This window comes from Platichthys flesus, chromosome 1 (assembly GCF_949316205.1).
Source record: "Platichthys flesus chromosome 1, fPlaFle2.1, whole genome shotgun sequence".
In the NCBI taxonomy this organism is placed as follows: Eukaryota; Metazoa; Chordata; class Actinopteri; order Pleuronectiformes; family Pleuronectidae; genus Platichthys; species Platichthys flesus.
In genome coordinates, this window is record NC_084945.1 from 1,455,245 (window position 1) to 1,473,636 (window position 18,392).

Here is an 18,392-nt window from a genome sequence, read left to right on the forward strand (position 1 = left end):
GAAAGAAAAGGTCTGATTCAAAAACTTCAAATGTTACTTTGGTTTTGTCCCGCTGGGTTTAAACTGATCTCAAGTCACCAGGACTCACAGGGTCACAGTTTTCTGTTGGTTGGCAGTGACCGGGGCCCTGCTGCAGTGACCTGCTGCAGTGACCAAGGGCCCTGCTGCAGTGACCAAGGGCCCTGCTGCAGTGACCGGGGCCCTGCTGCAGTGACCGGGCCCCTGCTGCAGTGACCGGGGCCCTGCTGCAGTGACCAAGGGCCCTGCTGCAGTGACCGGGCTCCTGCTGCAGTGACCGGGCCCCTGCTGCAGTGACCGGGGCCCTGCTGCAGTGACCGGGCCCCTGCTGCAGTGACCAAGGGCCCTGCTGCAGTGACCGGGCTCCTGCTGCAGTGACCGGGCCCCTGCTGCAGTGACCGGGGCCCTGCTGCAGTGACCGGGCCCCTGCTGCAGTGACCGGGCCCCTGCTGCAGTGACCGGGCCCCTGCTGCAGTGACCGGGCTCCTGCTGCAGTGACCGGGCCCCTGCTGCAGTGACCGGGGCCCTGCTGCAGTGACCGGGCCCCTGCTGCAGTGACCGGGGCCCTGCTGCAGTGACCGGGCCCCTGCTGCAGTGACCGGGCCCCTGCTGCAGTGACCGGGCTCCTGCTGCAGTGACCGGGGCCCTGCTGCAGTGACCGGGCCCCTGCTGCAGTGACCGGGGCCCTGACACTAAATAGCTTTTAAACATTATTTTAAACTTCGAACATGTCAGTGTGGATGCAGCTGTAGTTTGAATCATGGTTCTGATCCAGTCCTGTTTTTAGGGTCACATAGAGTAACAGTGTGTTGTGTTATTTACATCCGTGTGGGATGTGTCGAGGTCACAGAGTGACAGATAAAAAGCCGGTGTTTAATCATCCAGATGGAGCTTTTAACATATACTAACCCCCCCGCGCACGTGCAGGGATAATGGACAGTGAGTAGCGGCCTCCTACTCCCCAGAGGATCATGACTCATTCAACCTTTGATGGAAGAACCAGTCCTGCTGGGTGAGGAGGGTGAGGCGGGTGAGGCGGGTGAGGCTAACCAATACCAGGGTCACTGTCAGAGCCTGAAGAATCTGACTGACCTCAGTGTAACATCAACATGCGTTTCCAGATGTGACCACACAGTCACGTGACCACCCGGCCTCATCACTGTCAGACGTCAGACACCGAGATGTGATTAACCAGCTCTTTAACTCTGCTTCTTTAAAGATGGCTCACGGTTTCCAAAAGCACAGGTTGTGACCTTTTGAGTAACCAATCACAGGGACATGGCGTGGAGAGGGAGGGGCCCTAAAGACCAGGGACCCACAGGAGACTTGACCTTTGACACCCCTCCTCCCCCCAGCAGGGAAGACAGTGACAGAGGAGACCAGCTGTCCTCTAAAGAGGAACGTTTAAGACAGGAAGGTAATAAAGCCGACGCTGTGGAGGAAGTCAAACTATCCAAATGTTTTCAGACATCTTGGTGAATCTCCACGGAATTTGCCTTTTCACTCAGGAACAAGGCATCAGGAGATTCTCGGCTGAGACACAGAAATCAGACACATTCAGGGGACAGTTACAGGAGGCGGAGTCAGGACGTTTCATATAAAGGCCGCTGCAGAGAGATCACATGTTTTTGTTTACAGCACATCAACAGCAGTTGTTAGCAAAGCTCTCGAATCTGGTCGCCTTCGTCCACATCCTCTACATGTACAGCTCCTCTTCTTCACCCTGAGATATTTGCATGCTTCCACTTTCACCTCGGTCACTATTTGAAACATCAACATGTCCAACTGCTCTATGCTCACATGGACTCTGCTCATTATCCAGTGTTTACACAAGGAGTGAGTCTCTCTCTCTCTCTCTCGCTCTCATAATTAACAGCCTGTGAGACGCCTCAATGCTTAAGATCATATTTCATTGAAGAGGAAATTAAAAATACATCTGCAGAGTTTGACACTGATGGTCACATGACCTGTGATGAAATGTGGGGACTCACTAAATCTGGGCTCAGATCTGTTCCCAGGTCGTTTGTGTTTGCTGTGGCCTGCTGCAGCTTGTCCGAGGACAGAGACGTTCTCCTCTCAGGATCCGTCTCATGTGTCTGATCTTATCTTTGTCCTGAATGAAATCACAGATGAGGATGAGAACATGCTGCTGGAGCTCGGGGCAGAACAGACGTGGTCCCAGGCCGTGATGATTCAGATAACAGTTAGAAAGACACAGGAATGTTACACATGCCGACGCTGTCAGAACACATCCACTGTCATTCACACCTCACCTGAAGCTGAGAGCATTCAGCAGCAGAGGAAGTCAAACACTCAGGCCTCGGGCTCAGTGTGTTTCAGTATCATTACTAAAGAGGCAGAGCTGCAGCAGCTGGAATCATCTCACTTTGCTGCAGTCACATTTATCACTGACACACCTTCACTCTTTTATTATAGTTTTATTAAACTGAAACTCTGACAGCAACTCTCTGACACTAACGTCCGTCCTGAGTTATCCAATCACAGGTGCTCAGGTCTGAATGCATCCAAATGTGTCTCAGGAAAATGTCCAGAAAATTGTGTCTGGACATTTTCTATACATGACGTATAAATTCTGCTGTGGAAGGCTCAGTGTTTTTGTTTGGTGACCGTCCGTCACGTGTTAGAAACCTCATCCACTCGCTCACTGGGACGTTTCCAGACATCTTCCTGCTGTTTTCTCACTTGGACTCACAGGACATGGTCCAGACATGTCACCAGGGGCTGCAGTAAATGTTCTAGAAAACGTCCAGAGCTACTGATTAGGACATTTGGGTTATCACACCCAGCGACAGTCCCTCCAGAACATTTCAGGAACAGGTTTTTATCAGCTCGACTGCAGACACCAGCTCACTATCGTCCTCTGCTTTACAACATGCACGTGATATGCCGTCCTCTTTGTTTCCACAGGAGTTCACACCTTCATGTGACGGGGGGGTTCGTCCTCTCACCATGAGGAGAAGACAAAGACGTCCAGTCCTTGGCAGCTGTTATGAGGCGGGTGCAGAGCAATGACCTTGACTCGGAGTTTGAGAGCGAGCAGATTAGATTTGAGCGTTAGACGCAGCAGAGACGTTGAACACTGCTCAGTTTTCACACAAAGAGAACAACTTCAGCACAACTGAGGTAAATCCTTGTTCCTGATCTGAGACTAAAACGCTCCAGCAACATAGAGTCCTCTACAGATGAGCTGAGATTTAAGAGATGAATCATCTCCATGTTTAACATCAGGTCAAACCAGAGAACAAGTGATCTGACACATGAGAATTAAAATTTCATCAATAAGAAACGAGTCACAGAAGCAACAGACTCGCTCTTTGTCTGGAGTCTTTGTTTCAGGACGAAGAGCTGCACCGATCCAACCTGTTCCTACGATCCCTGTCCACACCAGAGTTCTGGCTCTGAATCAGTGTTAATCCCCATCCACACTAACACGCCTACAAAACACTGAGCATGAATAAATAGAATATATAAATAAAATCTTTATTAAGAAGACACATATGAAATATAAATAAATATAATATGAAGTCTAACTTGTATTATATTTGATATTCTTGTGTTTTCAGTCTCTGAATCTTTTTAACTTGTGTTTTATTGATTTACGTATTCATTAAATAAGTTTTTCTTTATAATGTTTAAATAAACAACGAGGCACATATGCAGTTGATTAAACATTTGCATATTTAAATTGTTCATCTGTTTCTCCTGAAACTCTTCAGCTCTGTGAAGTAGGTCAGAGAATTTAACGGTGCCGGAGGAATCTTCTATTAACGGTGTTAGATTAGTGGGGGGGGGTCTATTTCCCTGACAGTTTTTTTGGGAGGTTGTTTTTGGAGGCTTCAGGTTTCAGGTTGGGATGAAGGCGTGTTAAAGATGAATTCTCTGGATGTCTCTTTGTATTAACACCAGGACCGTGTCGTCCTGCCCCTCAGGACTGTCCCATCCCAACAACACAGAACTCAACACCAGAGACAAAGGACACTTCCTGTCCCTGACGAGTCCAGAGACGTCTGTTGTCAAAGGAAGAAAAGACTTTCAGGGTAAGGACTTCCTCTGACATCTGACCAGAGAGGCGGCGTGAAACCAGCTTCCATCAGGACCTTACGTGAAGCCGAGTGGGTCACTGTGTTAATGGGAGACAGAGCGGAACCAGTCCACAACATGGACACGGCTCCACCAGCCTCAGACATTCAGGTCACACCAACACGTCTGCTGCTGAACCAGTCACTCATTTAAAACTGCATAGATCGCTGCCATTCTTTAATCATTGCAAAGTCCATCAGCTCCAGGTTTTATAGAAAACCACCATCTTCTGATAGAGCATCAGTGTTAACCTCATGTGAACATTCACTGTCTCATAAAACGTCTTGAGGGTTCACTGGTTCATGTGGAGACAAACTCAACAGAGGCTCCAGCAGAACGAGTCCATTACCTGAACATTCCTCTTCACCACTCCCCCACTTCACCCAGCAGCCCCTGGACAAGTTCAGACCTCTCTGAGGAAGAGTCTGAACATGTCTCCTCTTCATCGCTCTCCATGAGAAACACAGCAGAGTGAGACCGGACTCTTCTGCACCTTGTTTGGTTTGGACAAACTCATCAGTTTTGTCCGACCCGATCAAATGGAACAATGAGACAAACAGAAGAAGCTCAGTTCAGACTCTCGGGTGTGAAACCGCCCTGAAGCTCACTCACAGCTAAAGAGGCTCCAGCTGTTTGTGACTGAAGGGTTGTTTACTGTTTACTAAACTAAAACATAAAGTTTAGATCATAGCAGCTGATTGTATATCATCTGTCTCCATGGTAACCCCAGGTAAACATAACACATCATGTTCCTCTAAGGGAAACAACACTTCTCACAGAGCTGCTGCTTGTGTGTACGATGCATTCTGTCTGTTTATTTAATACCTGCAGTAACTTCTATCAGTCGACCACAGGAGCTCAATCAACCAATCCTCGTAGATATTTTTATATGAATTAGCGCAACATAAAGCAAAACAAAACTGGGGATTTCTCAAATTAAGTCACTGTTCTCTGTAAATATTATGAAAACTAAATCAGGAGCATTTCCCTGTGAGAACATGTGAAAGTCCTCTGAGGGTTGGGGCAGCAGGGATCAATCGCCCAGTCACCCTGACAGGGTTGAAAGGTTAATGAAAGGGTCAAATATAATAAAACAGTAAAGCTGCTTCAGTCTGTGATGAACTCCGCAGCTCCTCATAACTTTCTCCAGAAGAGGAGGTGCATGTGTAAACAAAAAGGTCAGAGTGAGAGGCTCTGCAGATTCTGTGGAGTATCTCTAACTGGTCTCCTTCTTTCAGAATCCAGGAGGATCCGAAGGTAGAACACAGTTGATTAGGCAGAATAAGAAAAACAAAAACAAAACAACTCTCTCCAGGTGAAGAAGCTGTGACACAGATGTAGAGGAGCTTGTGCTGATAAGAGCCGTCACCGTGTTGTAAATAAAATCACGTGATCTTGGGAGCGGAGTTCAGACATCACTTCCTGTCTCTACCTGCTGCTCCCGGCTGCTCCACCTCTCGCCTGAATAAACCAGAGGATTAGTTGCTGATGATGATGATCAGTTCTTCTATTGATCACCAGATGTTGTGTCTGTGAACAGGACCGGTTACATCACGTGTTAGAACTAGAAGGTCTCTCAGTGGAGCTCATACCTCCATCACGGCTCAACACATATAACCTTTTCACACTTTTTCATGGAGGAAGACAAACTGCAGAGGAAGTCTCCAGAGATCCTCCACAGGTCTGAAGACGGCTTCACAATCAGACTACAGGAGCAGCTGAGGGACAAACCACACAACCACAGAGACACGGACTGAGATTCACTTCATGACTGAACTGTTCCTCACTGGGACAGACGAGCGTGAGTGAAACGTTCAACTTGAAGGAAACAGTTTGACTCCCTGAGTCCTCAGACACCGATGACATCATCAAACGGTCACACACACAGAACCAGGCTCACCTGTGAGGTCACAATCACACCAGATGACCACTGAACCACACACAGCAAATGTTTAAAGATCACACACACTGCTGGAAACCTTACACCCCTGCAGTCCCCATCCCCCACCACAACACACACACTCACACACACGCACACACACGCACACACACCATGTGCTAGAACCTGGAGTTAGACAGAGGTTACATAGTGTGTTTGTTTGTGTGATCTTACCAGGTTGTATTCAGTGTGTGTGTGTGATCTTATCATGTTGTGTACAATGTGTGTGTGTGAGTGTAAGTGTGAGATCTTACCAGGTTGTATTCAGTGTGTGTATGTGTGTGTGTGTGTGTTTTCTTACCATGTTGTGTACAGTGTGTAGTCAGCAGCTGTAAAATCCAGTTTGAATCCATTTTCACCTCTATCTCTGTCTCTCTCTCTCTCTCTCTCTCTCTCAGTGTGTGTGTCTGTGTGTGTGTTAAAGTCTCTCCTCCTTCAGGACTGAATTTCTTTCATTCACAGTTCAACCTCTCACATATTAAGCCCCTCCCACCAGTTGCCCCACCACCCTACCCCCCTCAGCTCTGTGTCTCCCTCTCCTGGCTGCTGAGTGTCACAGTAGATTCATTCTCATTCCGTCAATTCTGTTTTACTTTTTTTAAACACTGGTGAATTTTGCTGAAACTTAAATGTCGTAGAAGGAACTTTTCATTTGAGTCGATGTTGGCGCCTCATTGGACAAAAGTGTTTCCTGTGAAAAACCTCGGTCCAGACAACTTGTGCATTTGTTTAGGAAGGAGTGAAAAAGACACACAAGTGAGTTCAGGACAAACACAAAGAAACACCACAACACATGATATAAGATGATCCAGTTCACAACCTCTCGTCACACCTCTGTCTCTCTCTGCTCAAAAAGTAAACTGAAAGAGAGAGAGAGATTCCTGGGAGCACCAACCAGAGCATGACAAAAAGTGTGTGAGTGTGTGTGGGGGGGTCAAAGATCAAAATAATACTCCATGCATTCTTATATTGGCTGGAGTCAAACCACACCTCACCACAGCTGTTTGCAGGATGCATAGTGATGGTAATATATGGTAATTCTCATTCTGATCTCATCCAGTTGGTGAGGAGCAGAATCAGAAGTACTGGTCTGTACTGGTCTGTACTGGTTTAGCCTTCAGCCTGTTTCCTCTCCCACCCCCGAAACATAAGCTTCTCCAGCCTGATTGTCGGATATCGTTTGATCTGATCTGAGCAACAAACGGCAGAGTAAACAACCTGCTTGATGTTTACAAGTGAATGGTCATGTGACCTGTTTTCCGGTGTGGACGGACAGATAACTTTTAAAATGAAGACAAGTCGGTGAGGAGGACGTGGTCTCAGAACCGGATCAACGTCTGTAAGAGGACGAAGACGCCGGTGGAGCAGATGCAGACACTGTTGTGTTACACATCACGCCTCTGACTACAGCACGCCTGTCTTCACTCACACAGCGGGACAGAGAGATGTCGACTGTGTTGGGTTCAGTGTCAACAAGCGAAGGCGGCGTAATGAGGGGTCGTCCACTCGTCCTGTTCGTCCCTGCAGAGGAGGAGACGCTGAATCACAGCAGGTCTGAGCCTGTCATCACTCCACAATGCTTTACATAGAAACATTATGTCTTCTTCTGATTCTACTGAGAGTTCAAACTCATAACCATCACAGTGAAAGTGTCCAGTGAGCACGGAGACACCAGGACAGAGATAAACCAGGACAGGGACGGACAGGACACGGTCTGTGCTTTGTGTTGCTTCCATGGTGCTGTTACGGACTCAGACTACAGAAATTAAACGATAACAGATTGTCAGTCTTTTCTTATCACATGTAGAACTTGGTGATTATTGTTAATGTGTGAAGTGGGTAGGGGGGGGGGGACTTTGGATTAATTGCCCAGCGAGTTACATTCAAAGTTATTAACACTGCACACACAGGTACAGCTGTTAACTGATCCCTAACGAGCGAGCAGCGCTGAGGAGACGATTTACTGACCTGAGATCAGATCATCTTAACTTAATGACAGGTTATTAATGGTTTTAATAGTGACTGACGGATTCAACCTGACCTACAGATCTTTCACACTCACTTTCTACACCAACGGTCTCATCCTCCGGTCAGAGGTCAAAGGTCAGCTCCACAGACCTCAGGTCAGTTGGATCCTTCACACAGCGAAGATAAATTCATCACATCAGGTCCAGACGCCACCGGAGACCTTTCTCCAACATGAGGGGGGTGTGACCACTGGACCAGAGCAGCATGTGACCACATTCATTCAGATGCTAACCTGCTAACGTTAGCCTCACTCTGCAAACCAGTAGACTTTGTTCACACGCTGATTTAACTCTTCATCTTCTCTGCTGCTCTGCGACTGTTTCCTTTCTCCAACCATTCGGTTCTATCACTGTTCTGCTCTGTCACATTTCTGTCTTTCATTTACAAAAGTCCATTTTAATGTGTAGAATTCACAGATACACCAGCTGCTGGAACATGTGTAGTTGTTCTGCGTGTTCCAGAGCACGTCCTGTTTCCCTTCAGCAGAACACTGAGCTCTCAGGTTCCACTCTGTCAGACACCTGGTGACAGATTGAACACAGCGGAAATACGGTCGTGTTGTTGATTCTACACAACATTAATGAAACAACAGGTCAAGAGCCACGTCTGGTCGTCGGTGCTGAGGTGGAACCAATGGAACCAGCCCGTGTCTGAGGTCAACCCCCCCCACACACACACACAAACACATTCTCACACACTAACACACACGGGCAGGCCCCCACCTGAAGCCGCCTCTGGCTAAGTAATACTCAGCTCACATTTTTTAAACGCCTCAGTAAGAAAGCTCAGAGTGTGTGTGTGTGTGTGTGTGTGTGTGTGTGTGTGTGTGTGTGTGTGTGTGTGTGTGTGTGTGTGTTATCTTAAGTGTCATCTGAAGTACAGCTCTGTGCCCGTTAGAGCAGTGAAGCCTGTGCAGTGAGCACTTCTGTTCCTGAACAGTTTTCAGGTTTGCACTTAACGCTTCTTAATGAAAACAGACAGACGCATCCATTTGACACCATGAGGCCGTCACTGCCCACAGGCTGGACGCCCATGTGTCCTCCACATTGACATGGTTAATCAAGACATCCACTTGAGGGCAGCGCAGAGTCCACATGGGGTTGTGATGAAGAAAGAGCGACAACGTAAATGACATGTTTGTGCCAAGGACCATTATTTAGACGCCTCTAGTTTCTCATCAACTCACAAAGTGTCTCCATTGTTTATCTCACTTGAACTACACTGCTCTGGTTCGTCTGTATCCGTAAACTCTCAGGAGACGTGCAGGAAGACGGACTAAATGAATGGAATATCATTGGTATTAATGAGCTTTGATGATCAGCTGAACAGAGACCTCAGAACTGTGAGGGGGGGGGGGGGGTACAGAGGGCTGTGATCTGCCTCCATCTTGGCTCTAACGTCTGACTGAACAGATGTCAAACTCAAACTCATGTTTCTACTTTAAGCCTTTAACTCTCTTGTGAAACTCAGTGTGGTTCATCTCTTCCCCGTGTCTCTGTTTCCACTTTCTGTCCTGGTTTGTTCCTGTTGTTTTTTACCCATGAAATAGAAACGGTTCTTTTTGGCTCCAGTTCAACAGAGAAACAGACAGTGATGACAGTGTAAAATAAAATAAAAACATCTGAAATATGCACCAATGTTCTCTTCACTTCCTCACACACGTCCCAGCATCCACCTGTAACACACACGCACACGTTTCACTGACATTCCAGGAATTCCAGGACACATTAAACCTGAGCAAAGACCCGTGAAGTCCCCGAGCCTCAGACTGAACCACAGACCTCTGCACCACTGGGACCAGGAAAGTTCAACACTCAGTGGTTCTACTGGGTACACTCACCCTGTGTGACTGGAGTGCGACTCCCTCTCAGCTCCTCTCAGCACAAAAGTAAAGTATTCCAACCCTGAGGCAGCACCAGCGACAAACTCCAGGACAACGCACTGTGCATGGGGACAAACCCCGAACTGATCCGAGGTCAGTCAGTAGAATCAGCAGAGCTCCGTTCAGTGTATCTCCAGCTCGGAGAAAACACACAGCATGTGTTCACACAGGAGCTTCTTAACAAAATAAACGCCCTCAGACACACACAGCTCCACCCCCTGCTCTCTCCCCCTCTCTTTGTTTCTCTGTGTCTCCCTCTCTCTCTCTTTTAGAAGCATGTGATTCTATCAGATTCATTGAGTTCCCCAAACAGCTGGCCACACCCACACGCACATCCACACCCACACCCACACACACACCCACACACACACATCCACACACACACACACACTAGGTGTTGGCAGCAATAAGAGGACATCAGGTCTTTAAATAGTGCAGCGATCTACGACACCTTCACAACAGGGAGTTGATGGGAGACCAGAACAATACAGACACACGATTCTATACTGGAACATTTTGGTTTTAGATCTCATCACTGTTGCTATTACTCAGAAATGTCCTTATTCTAATCAGTCACGACTCGACAACAAGTGAATGTAACATAACCTTAATGTCAGTAGCAGTTGCCTTCCTGACCGAACTGTTAGATGAAAAAACCTGTGTTGATAGAACACTGAACTCTGCCTGACCAATCAGAAGACAGTATATTCCACAATTCAAATGTTTAGTTCCTTTAAATGCTTTAAACAAATGCTAACGTTTCATCAAACAGAGGAAAGTACTGAAAGATGAAGAAACCACTTCCTGCAGAGTCACAACAACAAACCAACTCATCTGACGAGTGAGGTAGATTACATCACATTACATGTAATCTGGATCAGCTAGCTAGCTACCTTGTCTGATCGTAGCATCATGAGGGCGTCAGTGGAGAAGCTAGCTGTAGCTGATTATCAGTCAGTTACAAGCCAATGCTGCTAAGTCAGAGCTGATGATCGGGACCAGGGTTTATCTAATGAAACTAATAAAACTGAACTACAAAATAACTGTCCAGACGAAGTGGCTGTCTGAAACCTTCCTGCACTCGCTGGTTGTGACAGTGAGGGTCAACCTGACGTCCTGTTCATCAGACCTGTACAGTGAGCGTCACCTGAAGAAGCATTTCACACAGGATTCATTCAGTTGGCGTTAGCAGGGTTGCACATACACATTCATATGAGAAGTGGAGACAAATATGAATAACAATCAGAGATTGAATCTCTTTCGAGATCTTTAGCTGGTGTCTAATGTCTCAGATTCATAGTCAACTAGTTCACTGCTGACTTGTTTCCTGACCTGAATGACTGAACTTATAACGGTTGCTTTTGTTTTAATGAGTCACTGAGCAGATCATCAGCTGCTGTCAAACCAATCTGAAGTCATAATATTTCCCATCAAACCAAAATACAGCTACACTTCACCAACCAATGAACATGAATGTGAAGTTTGAGTTTTGCTTCATAACTTCAGTGTGTGTGTTGAATTCAACCTGTGAACACACTGATGTTGCTCCTGTCCTGTGGGATATTGTTGTATCTGCTAACGCTAAGTGGCAGGTGCTCCTCCCAGCATCAGTGACCTCTGAGCTTTCAGGGTCTCCAGTGGTCACAGGGGACACTGAGGTGTCTCTGGAGACAATGAATGAATAAATAAATAATAAGGAGCACAGGGGACACAGCTGTGTCTCCATTACACTGAGAGATGAACACAACGTGGACCTCAGTCCGGCATACGTGACACGTGATGATGTCATCAAGACTCCAGGTTATTAGTAACTGAACATTTGACTTCTACAATCAACTATAACAGTCTGGTTCCAATATATTTTACAGAATAAACAATGTAGAATAGACTTTCATTTATTTTAATGTGTTATGTAAAATGCTTACCGTCTCCTGTAGACTGTCCTCCAGGTGGAACATGGATTGAGTCTGATTCTGATCAACTGACGTTAAACCTGCAACGAAACAGAACCAGACGTCGCTTTAAAACCCACACACTCATGTTAGTGCTGTTTACATCATGGTGACATCATGATGACATCATGATGAGACCAGGAACAGTTACACAAACTAGCTGCGTGGTGCGAAAAAACAAATGCAGCCAACGCAGATGGTCAAGTCAGGTAACCTGAGTGTGCAAAGCTAAGTGTTTCAGACAGAGGCTGAAAAGAGGAGCTGCAGCAGTGAACAGTAAAACCAGGAAGCTCCGGATCCCTCAGTGGAAAGAACCACGAGTCTCAGTCCAGAATGTGGAACAAGTGATTTAGATGTAAAAACTCCTCTCTCTCTCTCTCTCTCTCTTACTGTTTCCTCCCTCAGAGTCACTGACCTCCCCCACTCCTCCCCCTTCCTCTTTAAAATGGTCGCCTATCGTCTCCCCTCTTCTGGCTGTGAGTGACTGTTTGGTCCTGCTGTTCTGTTGTGCTGCTCGGGACATTTAAAAATCAGCTCTGCCTTAAAGGGGGGGCCTCTGTGGAGTCTCATTGAACCATAAGCTTTGAGGATGTCTGCCAGGCCTCCCTGAGGAGGGAGGGGGGCTCCTGAACTCAACACTTCAACCTGTCTGAGACTTTTATGGTCCCCATCAGGCTCCTTTCATATGACTGCTGAATATGTAGAGAGGAGGACGAGGGCAGGAGGGTGAACAGGGTCACGCCACTTAAAGACTTGAAAATCTGATCCCAATTCACTTTGAATTATTCAGGTTCCATAAAATACGACTGCTCCTAAACTCAACCAGATTGTCCAGAAAGGATATAACCACTTATTAAAAAATCTATGAGTGACAGGATCATATCACAGCTGAGAGCTCAACGTCCATCACAACCAGTGTTTAAGAAAAACCATGAAAGTTTAATTTACAAGCGTTTCAGTCGTGTGCAGCTACGGCTCTTATGATTGGTCGATTTCAAATAACAGAGTTTTTATTAATAAAAAAGTCAAACTGTATCGGACCCATCAGCTTATTGATTCATAAAACACCAACAGATATTTACAAGGGGAAAACAAACGTGAGTTACACTTTTCATAAATGTCTGCCCTAGACTGTAAATAAAGATGGACAACATGACTAAGCCGAATCCTCTGGAATGCCCCCTAGTGGCTGTCTGCGGTATAGGTCATACACCCGGCCTCCGACATTTTAACAGATGGAAAATCAAAGAAATCAAAGTCCATATTTAAAAAAAACAAACAGCTGAGACCGACTCACGATTGGTCAAGTGCATGTATGGGCGGGACTATGACACCATGGCTACACGATCACTACTACAGACTCTGAGTCCAAATGACCTCATCAGGACAAAATGGCAGAGTTCGTATCTGAGTTATTTTGGCTTCGTTATCTGGACAGTGGGAGGAAGTGGAGACGTGTCGGCCATCTTTATTTCAGTCTGTGGTTTCTGCAGATGAATGTCTCCTGGCCAGATGTGACCTATGAGACCTTTCTAGGTCTGTGAATCTAAACATTTGTTTGCATGTTGTTTATTGTTAGTAAAAACTTCTCTGATTACGTCTGTGCAGTTTGACGAGTGGACGTCCGGCATGCAGTGACACGTAGCAGTGACTACCCAGCATGCTTTGCTGGGCCGTCCTGTGCGTTGTTCTGTGTAATTACTGTTGTTGTGTGATCTCGGGGGTGTGAGAACAGGATGACAGCACATCTATAAAACAGCACATCTCTGTGCTCCGGTGGAAAAGTACAGCTCGGAGCTGGGACTGACAGGCCGGCAGCCACAGCTCATCACAGAAGAATGTGAGAGGGTTTTCCAGCTCAGAGAACAATCTGCTCGCAGCCAATGAGAAGCAGGGACAGGCCTGGAGCTAAGCCCCCACAGAATAGTTTCATTCTTGGCCGGCTGGTCCGGGGGCCGGCCGCTTAGCCTCCAAAGAAAGACCAGGACCTCCCAGCAGACGGACACAGAGCTGCAGAGCCGGGAATACTTTTGAATCAGACTCCGAAAATAGCTTTATTTATACATCTACACTTGACTGCTCTATACTTTTATTATACTAACCTAACTTTTCCTCTCTCTTTCACAATCTTGCACATCAAGTGATTGATTGATTGATTGATTGGTAAAAGTAATGAGTAATATTTTATAAATGACGGGATTACAGTCGATTCTGTAGAATGAGGAATCGTCATCAGCCTAGACTGGAAATAAAGATGGACCACATGACACCTCCTCTAGACACCCTAGTGGTTGACTATAGTATAGGTCATAGTCCCAGTACACACCTGTACTCAGAGCTATCCACTTGTGATCGGAACACAACAACCACATGTTGACACCAGGTGTGTACAGGGCCTTAAACACAGCCTCCTCCATGTTGACAGATGGGACTTGGACAAAACAAGAACAATTTAAGTTTGGTTCCAATAAGTTTGATCTTAGTAAGGATTTGATGACCAGTTATCATTACATCAACACTGTCACAGTCTGTCAACATGTTGAAGAGGTCACAGAGCAGGAGAAGACAGTCCCCCCCCCCCCCCCTTGTTTCCTCTGCTGTCCATCACTAACTAGTTCAAACACCTGGCTCAGGTGAAGCTGCTGATAAACAATCAATTACATCTATTTAGAGCCAGAGACAAGTGACCTCCCCGACCTGCAGCAGACAAACATCTCTCACCTTCTCTGTTCCTCTGCTCAGAGACGATGACTCAAGTCCAGACCTGTAGTCCCAGGAACCGGAGGCCGAGCCACAGTCCTGCTCTGTGGAAACAAAAATAACACAAAGCTGTACAAAATTATATGATGATGAACTAATTATGAAAACAGTAATTAGTATTCCGCTGATTAAACAGTAAATGACAGACCGAGGCCACAGATATTAAAAACATTTATGTTGTTATCAGTCGATAAAACAAATTAACACATCATCATGATTTAAACCAGGAACAATAACCAGACAAACAGTCAACAGTACAAAGAGTCTGCACACGAGCAGTGATGAAATGAGTAATAATAAACTTTATTGATAAGGTACCTTTCATAGAATACATTTACAAAGTCAGACTTAAAAACAGATGGTGCAAGTACAAGTTTAAACAAGTTACTGTAAGAAACAGTGGACACAACAGTTCTACAGTGTCTGACACAGCAGAACTGCAGCCCCACAGTACCCCCCCCCCCCCCCCCCCGCCACACACATACACACACAAGGTGCTGGTATGTGCTTTCACTAGGTTCAGAGTCTGATGAGGATCAACTCTGAGCTACAACAGCAGCTGAGTAGTGAGAGGAGCCACAGATCTGAGAGCAGCTGCTGAGAAACAGATGTGTGACGAGTCTGAAGACAGCTGCTCTTTACATCACATTGAAATCGGAGCATGAAGCTGTAGTTTGGATCTAAAGCTCTGAACAACATGAAGCTGTAGAGAAAACAGTAAGAGCTTCAGTCAGTGTGTTCATAGAGGAACTGAAGATCACTGCATATGATGATCAACTCTGCTGTGGACAAAACAAACGACTGTTTCAACTGCACAGTTCAACAGTGTGTATTTATCAGACAGGTTCACACAGGAACAGACTAATGCAAACGACCACCAGGTGAATCTGTCACTACCTGTGCCTCACCCGTAGGGGCCTGGGTTGGATTCCGACCCGCGGCCCTGTGCTGCATGTCTTCCACCGCTCTCTGCTCACAGCATGCTCTCTATCTATCCCCTCCCCCCCCCCCCCCCGCCCGTTTCACAGCTTGCTCTCTGTCCCTCTCCAAATAAAATGGTAAAAGACCGAAAAATACATTAAACAAACAACAATAATCTGTGACGTCACACAGAGAAGTAACACGCTGTGATGACATCACTGAGACAACATGCTAAAAAACACTTTCACATTTGATTGAACTCGACTCAAACTGCTTCTTCATGAACAGTCCACTCAACATCTCAACATGAAACCAGGACACAGGAGGTAGAGTTCTGTTGGTTCACTGTAACTAAATGTGATTCTGTTTAATCTAAACAGGCCGGGTACTGCCCCCTGCTGGATCAAAGCGGCGGTACACTGGTCTGAACCATCGGGTGCAGTCCAATAGTCCATTTTGCTCAGGAGGTTTCAGAATTAGTGAAATGACCTGGAGGTATTACTTCAGCCTCCTTAGTGAGAGATGTTTTAATTATCCAAATGATAACTTATTTCCATCAGCAGAGGAAACAATGAACCATCATTTATCCAGATCAGGATCGATTATTAATTAATCAAATAATTATTTCTAGAGGGACACTGAGTCTCAACGTTTCAATGAAAATATTATTAATAAAATGACCAGTTTCCAAAACCGACAGATATTCAGTCGGTCATGTGACAATGAACCAGCGAGTGTTCTATGGATCATTAATATTATTAACTGTGTTCTGATGATGGAAAGAATAGTTGATTTACAGCAGAAGATTCCCAGTAACCTCCACCGTGATCCATCACCTTGAACCACCTGAATCACAGAGACTAAGCTGCTCACTGTTATTACAGAACATGTTCTCACTCTGTTACACACTCTACAGAATTTGCACAGTTCAGGACATGCACAGTTACAAAACATATAGCTGCAGGGGAGACTCACAAACACAGGTAGACAGTTTTACTGCATGAGCTGAAATTCACCCCCCAGGACACAATACTGTGTCAGTGAGAAAACAGCCACAGCAGGAGGTATATCACACAATATGTTCCAGTGTTCATCAGCTTCTGTGTTAATGTTCACTAACATGAAGCCACCATGTTTCCTGTAATAGCCCAGACTGGTCAAACTCAACGCTTTGAGTATTTATGAAAACTGATGGTTGTCCCCAGTTCTATTTCCTGTTCGGAGGGGGGAGGATGAGGCGCGGGGTGTTCAGCTGCAACATGACACTTCACCACTAGATGTCACTACATTCTACACACTGAACCTTTAACCTAAAGGATGCATTAATATGTAAACAACCTCCTGCACTTTTTTGTTGTTTTTATTGTTTTGGCATTGAAAGATAATGAGTTTCATTTTGTTCATTGAACAGAAATCATTTCACCATCCTTCCTCCATCCCTTCATCAACCTCACCACTAATAAATGGTTAAAGGCTCTTGGATCCTTGTGTTTGAATGTGACCACCAGCCAGAGGTTATATGGTAACTTACTGTCAACTAGCAGCCTCCATCAACTAACTTACTGTCAACTAGCAGCCTCCATCAGCTAACTTAGTGTAAACTAGCAGCCTCCATCAACTAACACACTGTCAACTAGCAACCTCCACCAGCTAACTTACTGTCAACTAGCAGCCTATATCAACTAACACACTGTCAACTAGCAACCTCCACCAGCTAACTTACTGTCAACTAGCAGCCTATATCAACTAACACACTGTCAACTAGCAACCTCCATCTGCTAACTTACTGTCAACTAGCAGCCTATATCAACTAACACACTGTCAACTAGCAACCTCCACCAGCTAACTTACTGTCAACTAGCAGCCTCCATCTGCTAACTTACTGTCAACTAGCAGCCTCCATCAGCTAACTTAGTGTAAACTAGCAGCCTCCATCAACTAACTTAAACTGAACGTGTGCTAACATCACAGATAGCCCAACATGCTAATTGGTTAGGTGAGCCAGATGAATGAGCGGAGCAGGCTAAGCTAACATGCTATCAGCAATGAGTTCACTCCTCCATCCTGCGGAGTCACGTGGAACATTAAAAATCTGTTTCACTGGTTCCACTCACTTTCACCGGCAGGTCACCGGTAGTTTACCGGTAGTTTACCGGTAGTTTACCGCCAGTTCACCGGGAGTTCACCGGCAGGTCAGCTTCAGGTGTTCGGAGCCTCGGTCGGCGCCTCCTGTAGTTACAGATCAGGTTGAACTTCGCTCCAATAGATAGAGTTCGCCTGCTCATACCCTGCCTCTGATTGGCTTAGCGTCACAAGTCACCCATCTGTAACCAATCATCACTCGCCATTCCTGAAGTGGCGCCAATCAGAGACAGGCTCAGGTCACAGCTCAGCAGTTCCAGAGGTTTTAAACATCATTCATAATATTTTAACCCTCTGAGGTAAACTACACTACCCACAATCCTCAGGTGCAACACATGTGACTGCTGGAGCAAGCTGTTTTCATGTTGATGTTTACCTCGACATTGTGTTACTACACTATACACACAACACTAGTTCAAGAAGAAGCAGCAGGAATCGTGTGAAAGGATCGTTCATGGTGGTTTATGGGACGTGTAGTTTCTTCCCTCGACCTCAAATGTCAATGGGAAAATGAACCATTTACTTACTGAATTGGAGCCGCTCTAAAACCTCACATGCTCCCACAATGCAACAGGTCAATAAACAGTCACTTCATCAGCTGAGTCATGAACCCTCGTGCACATCTGTCTGACATCAACACAAACATGTC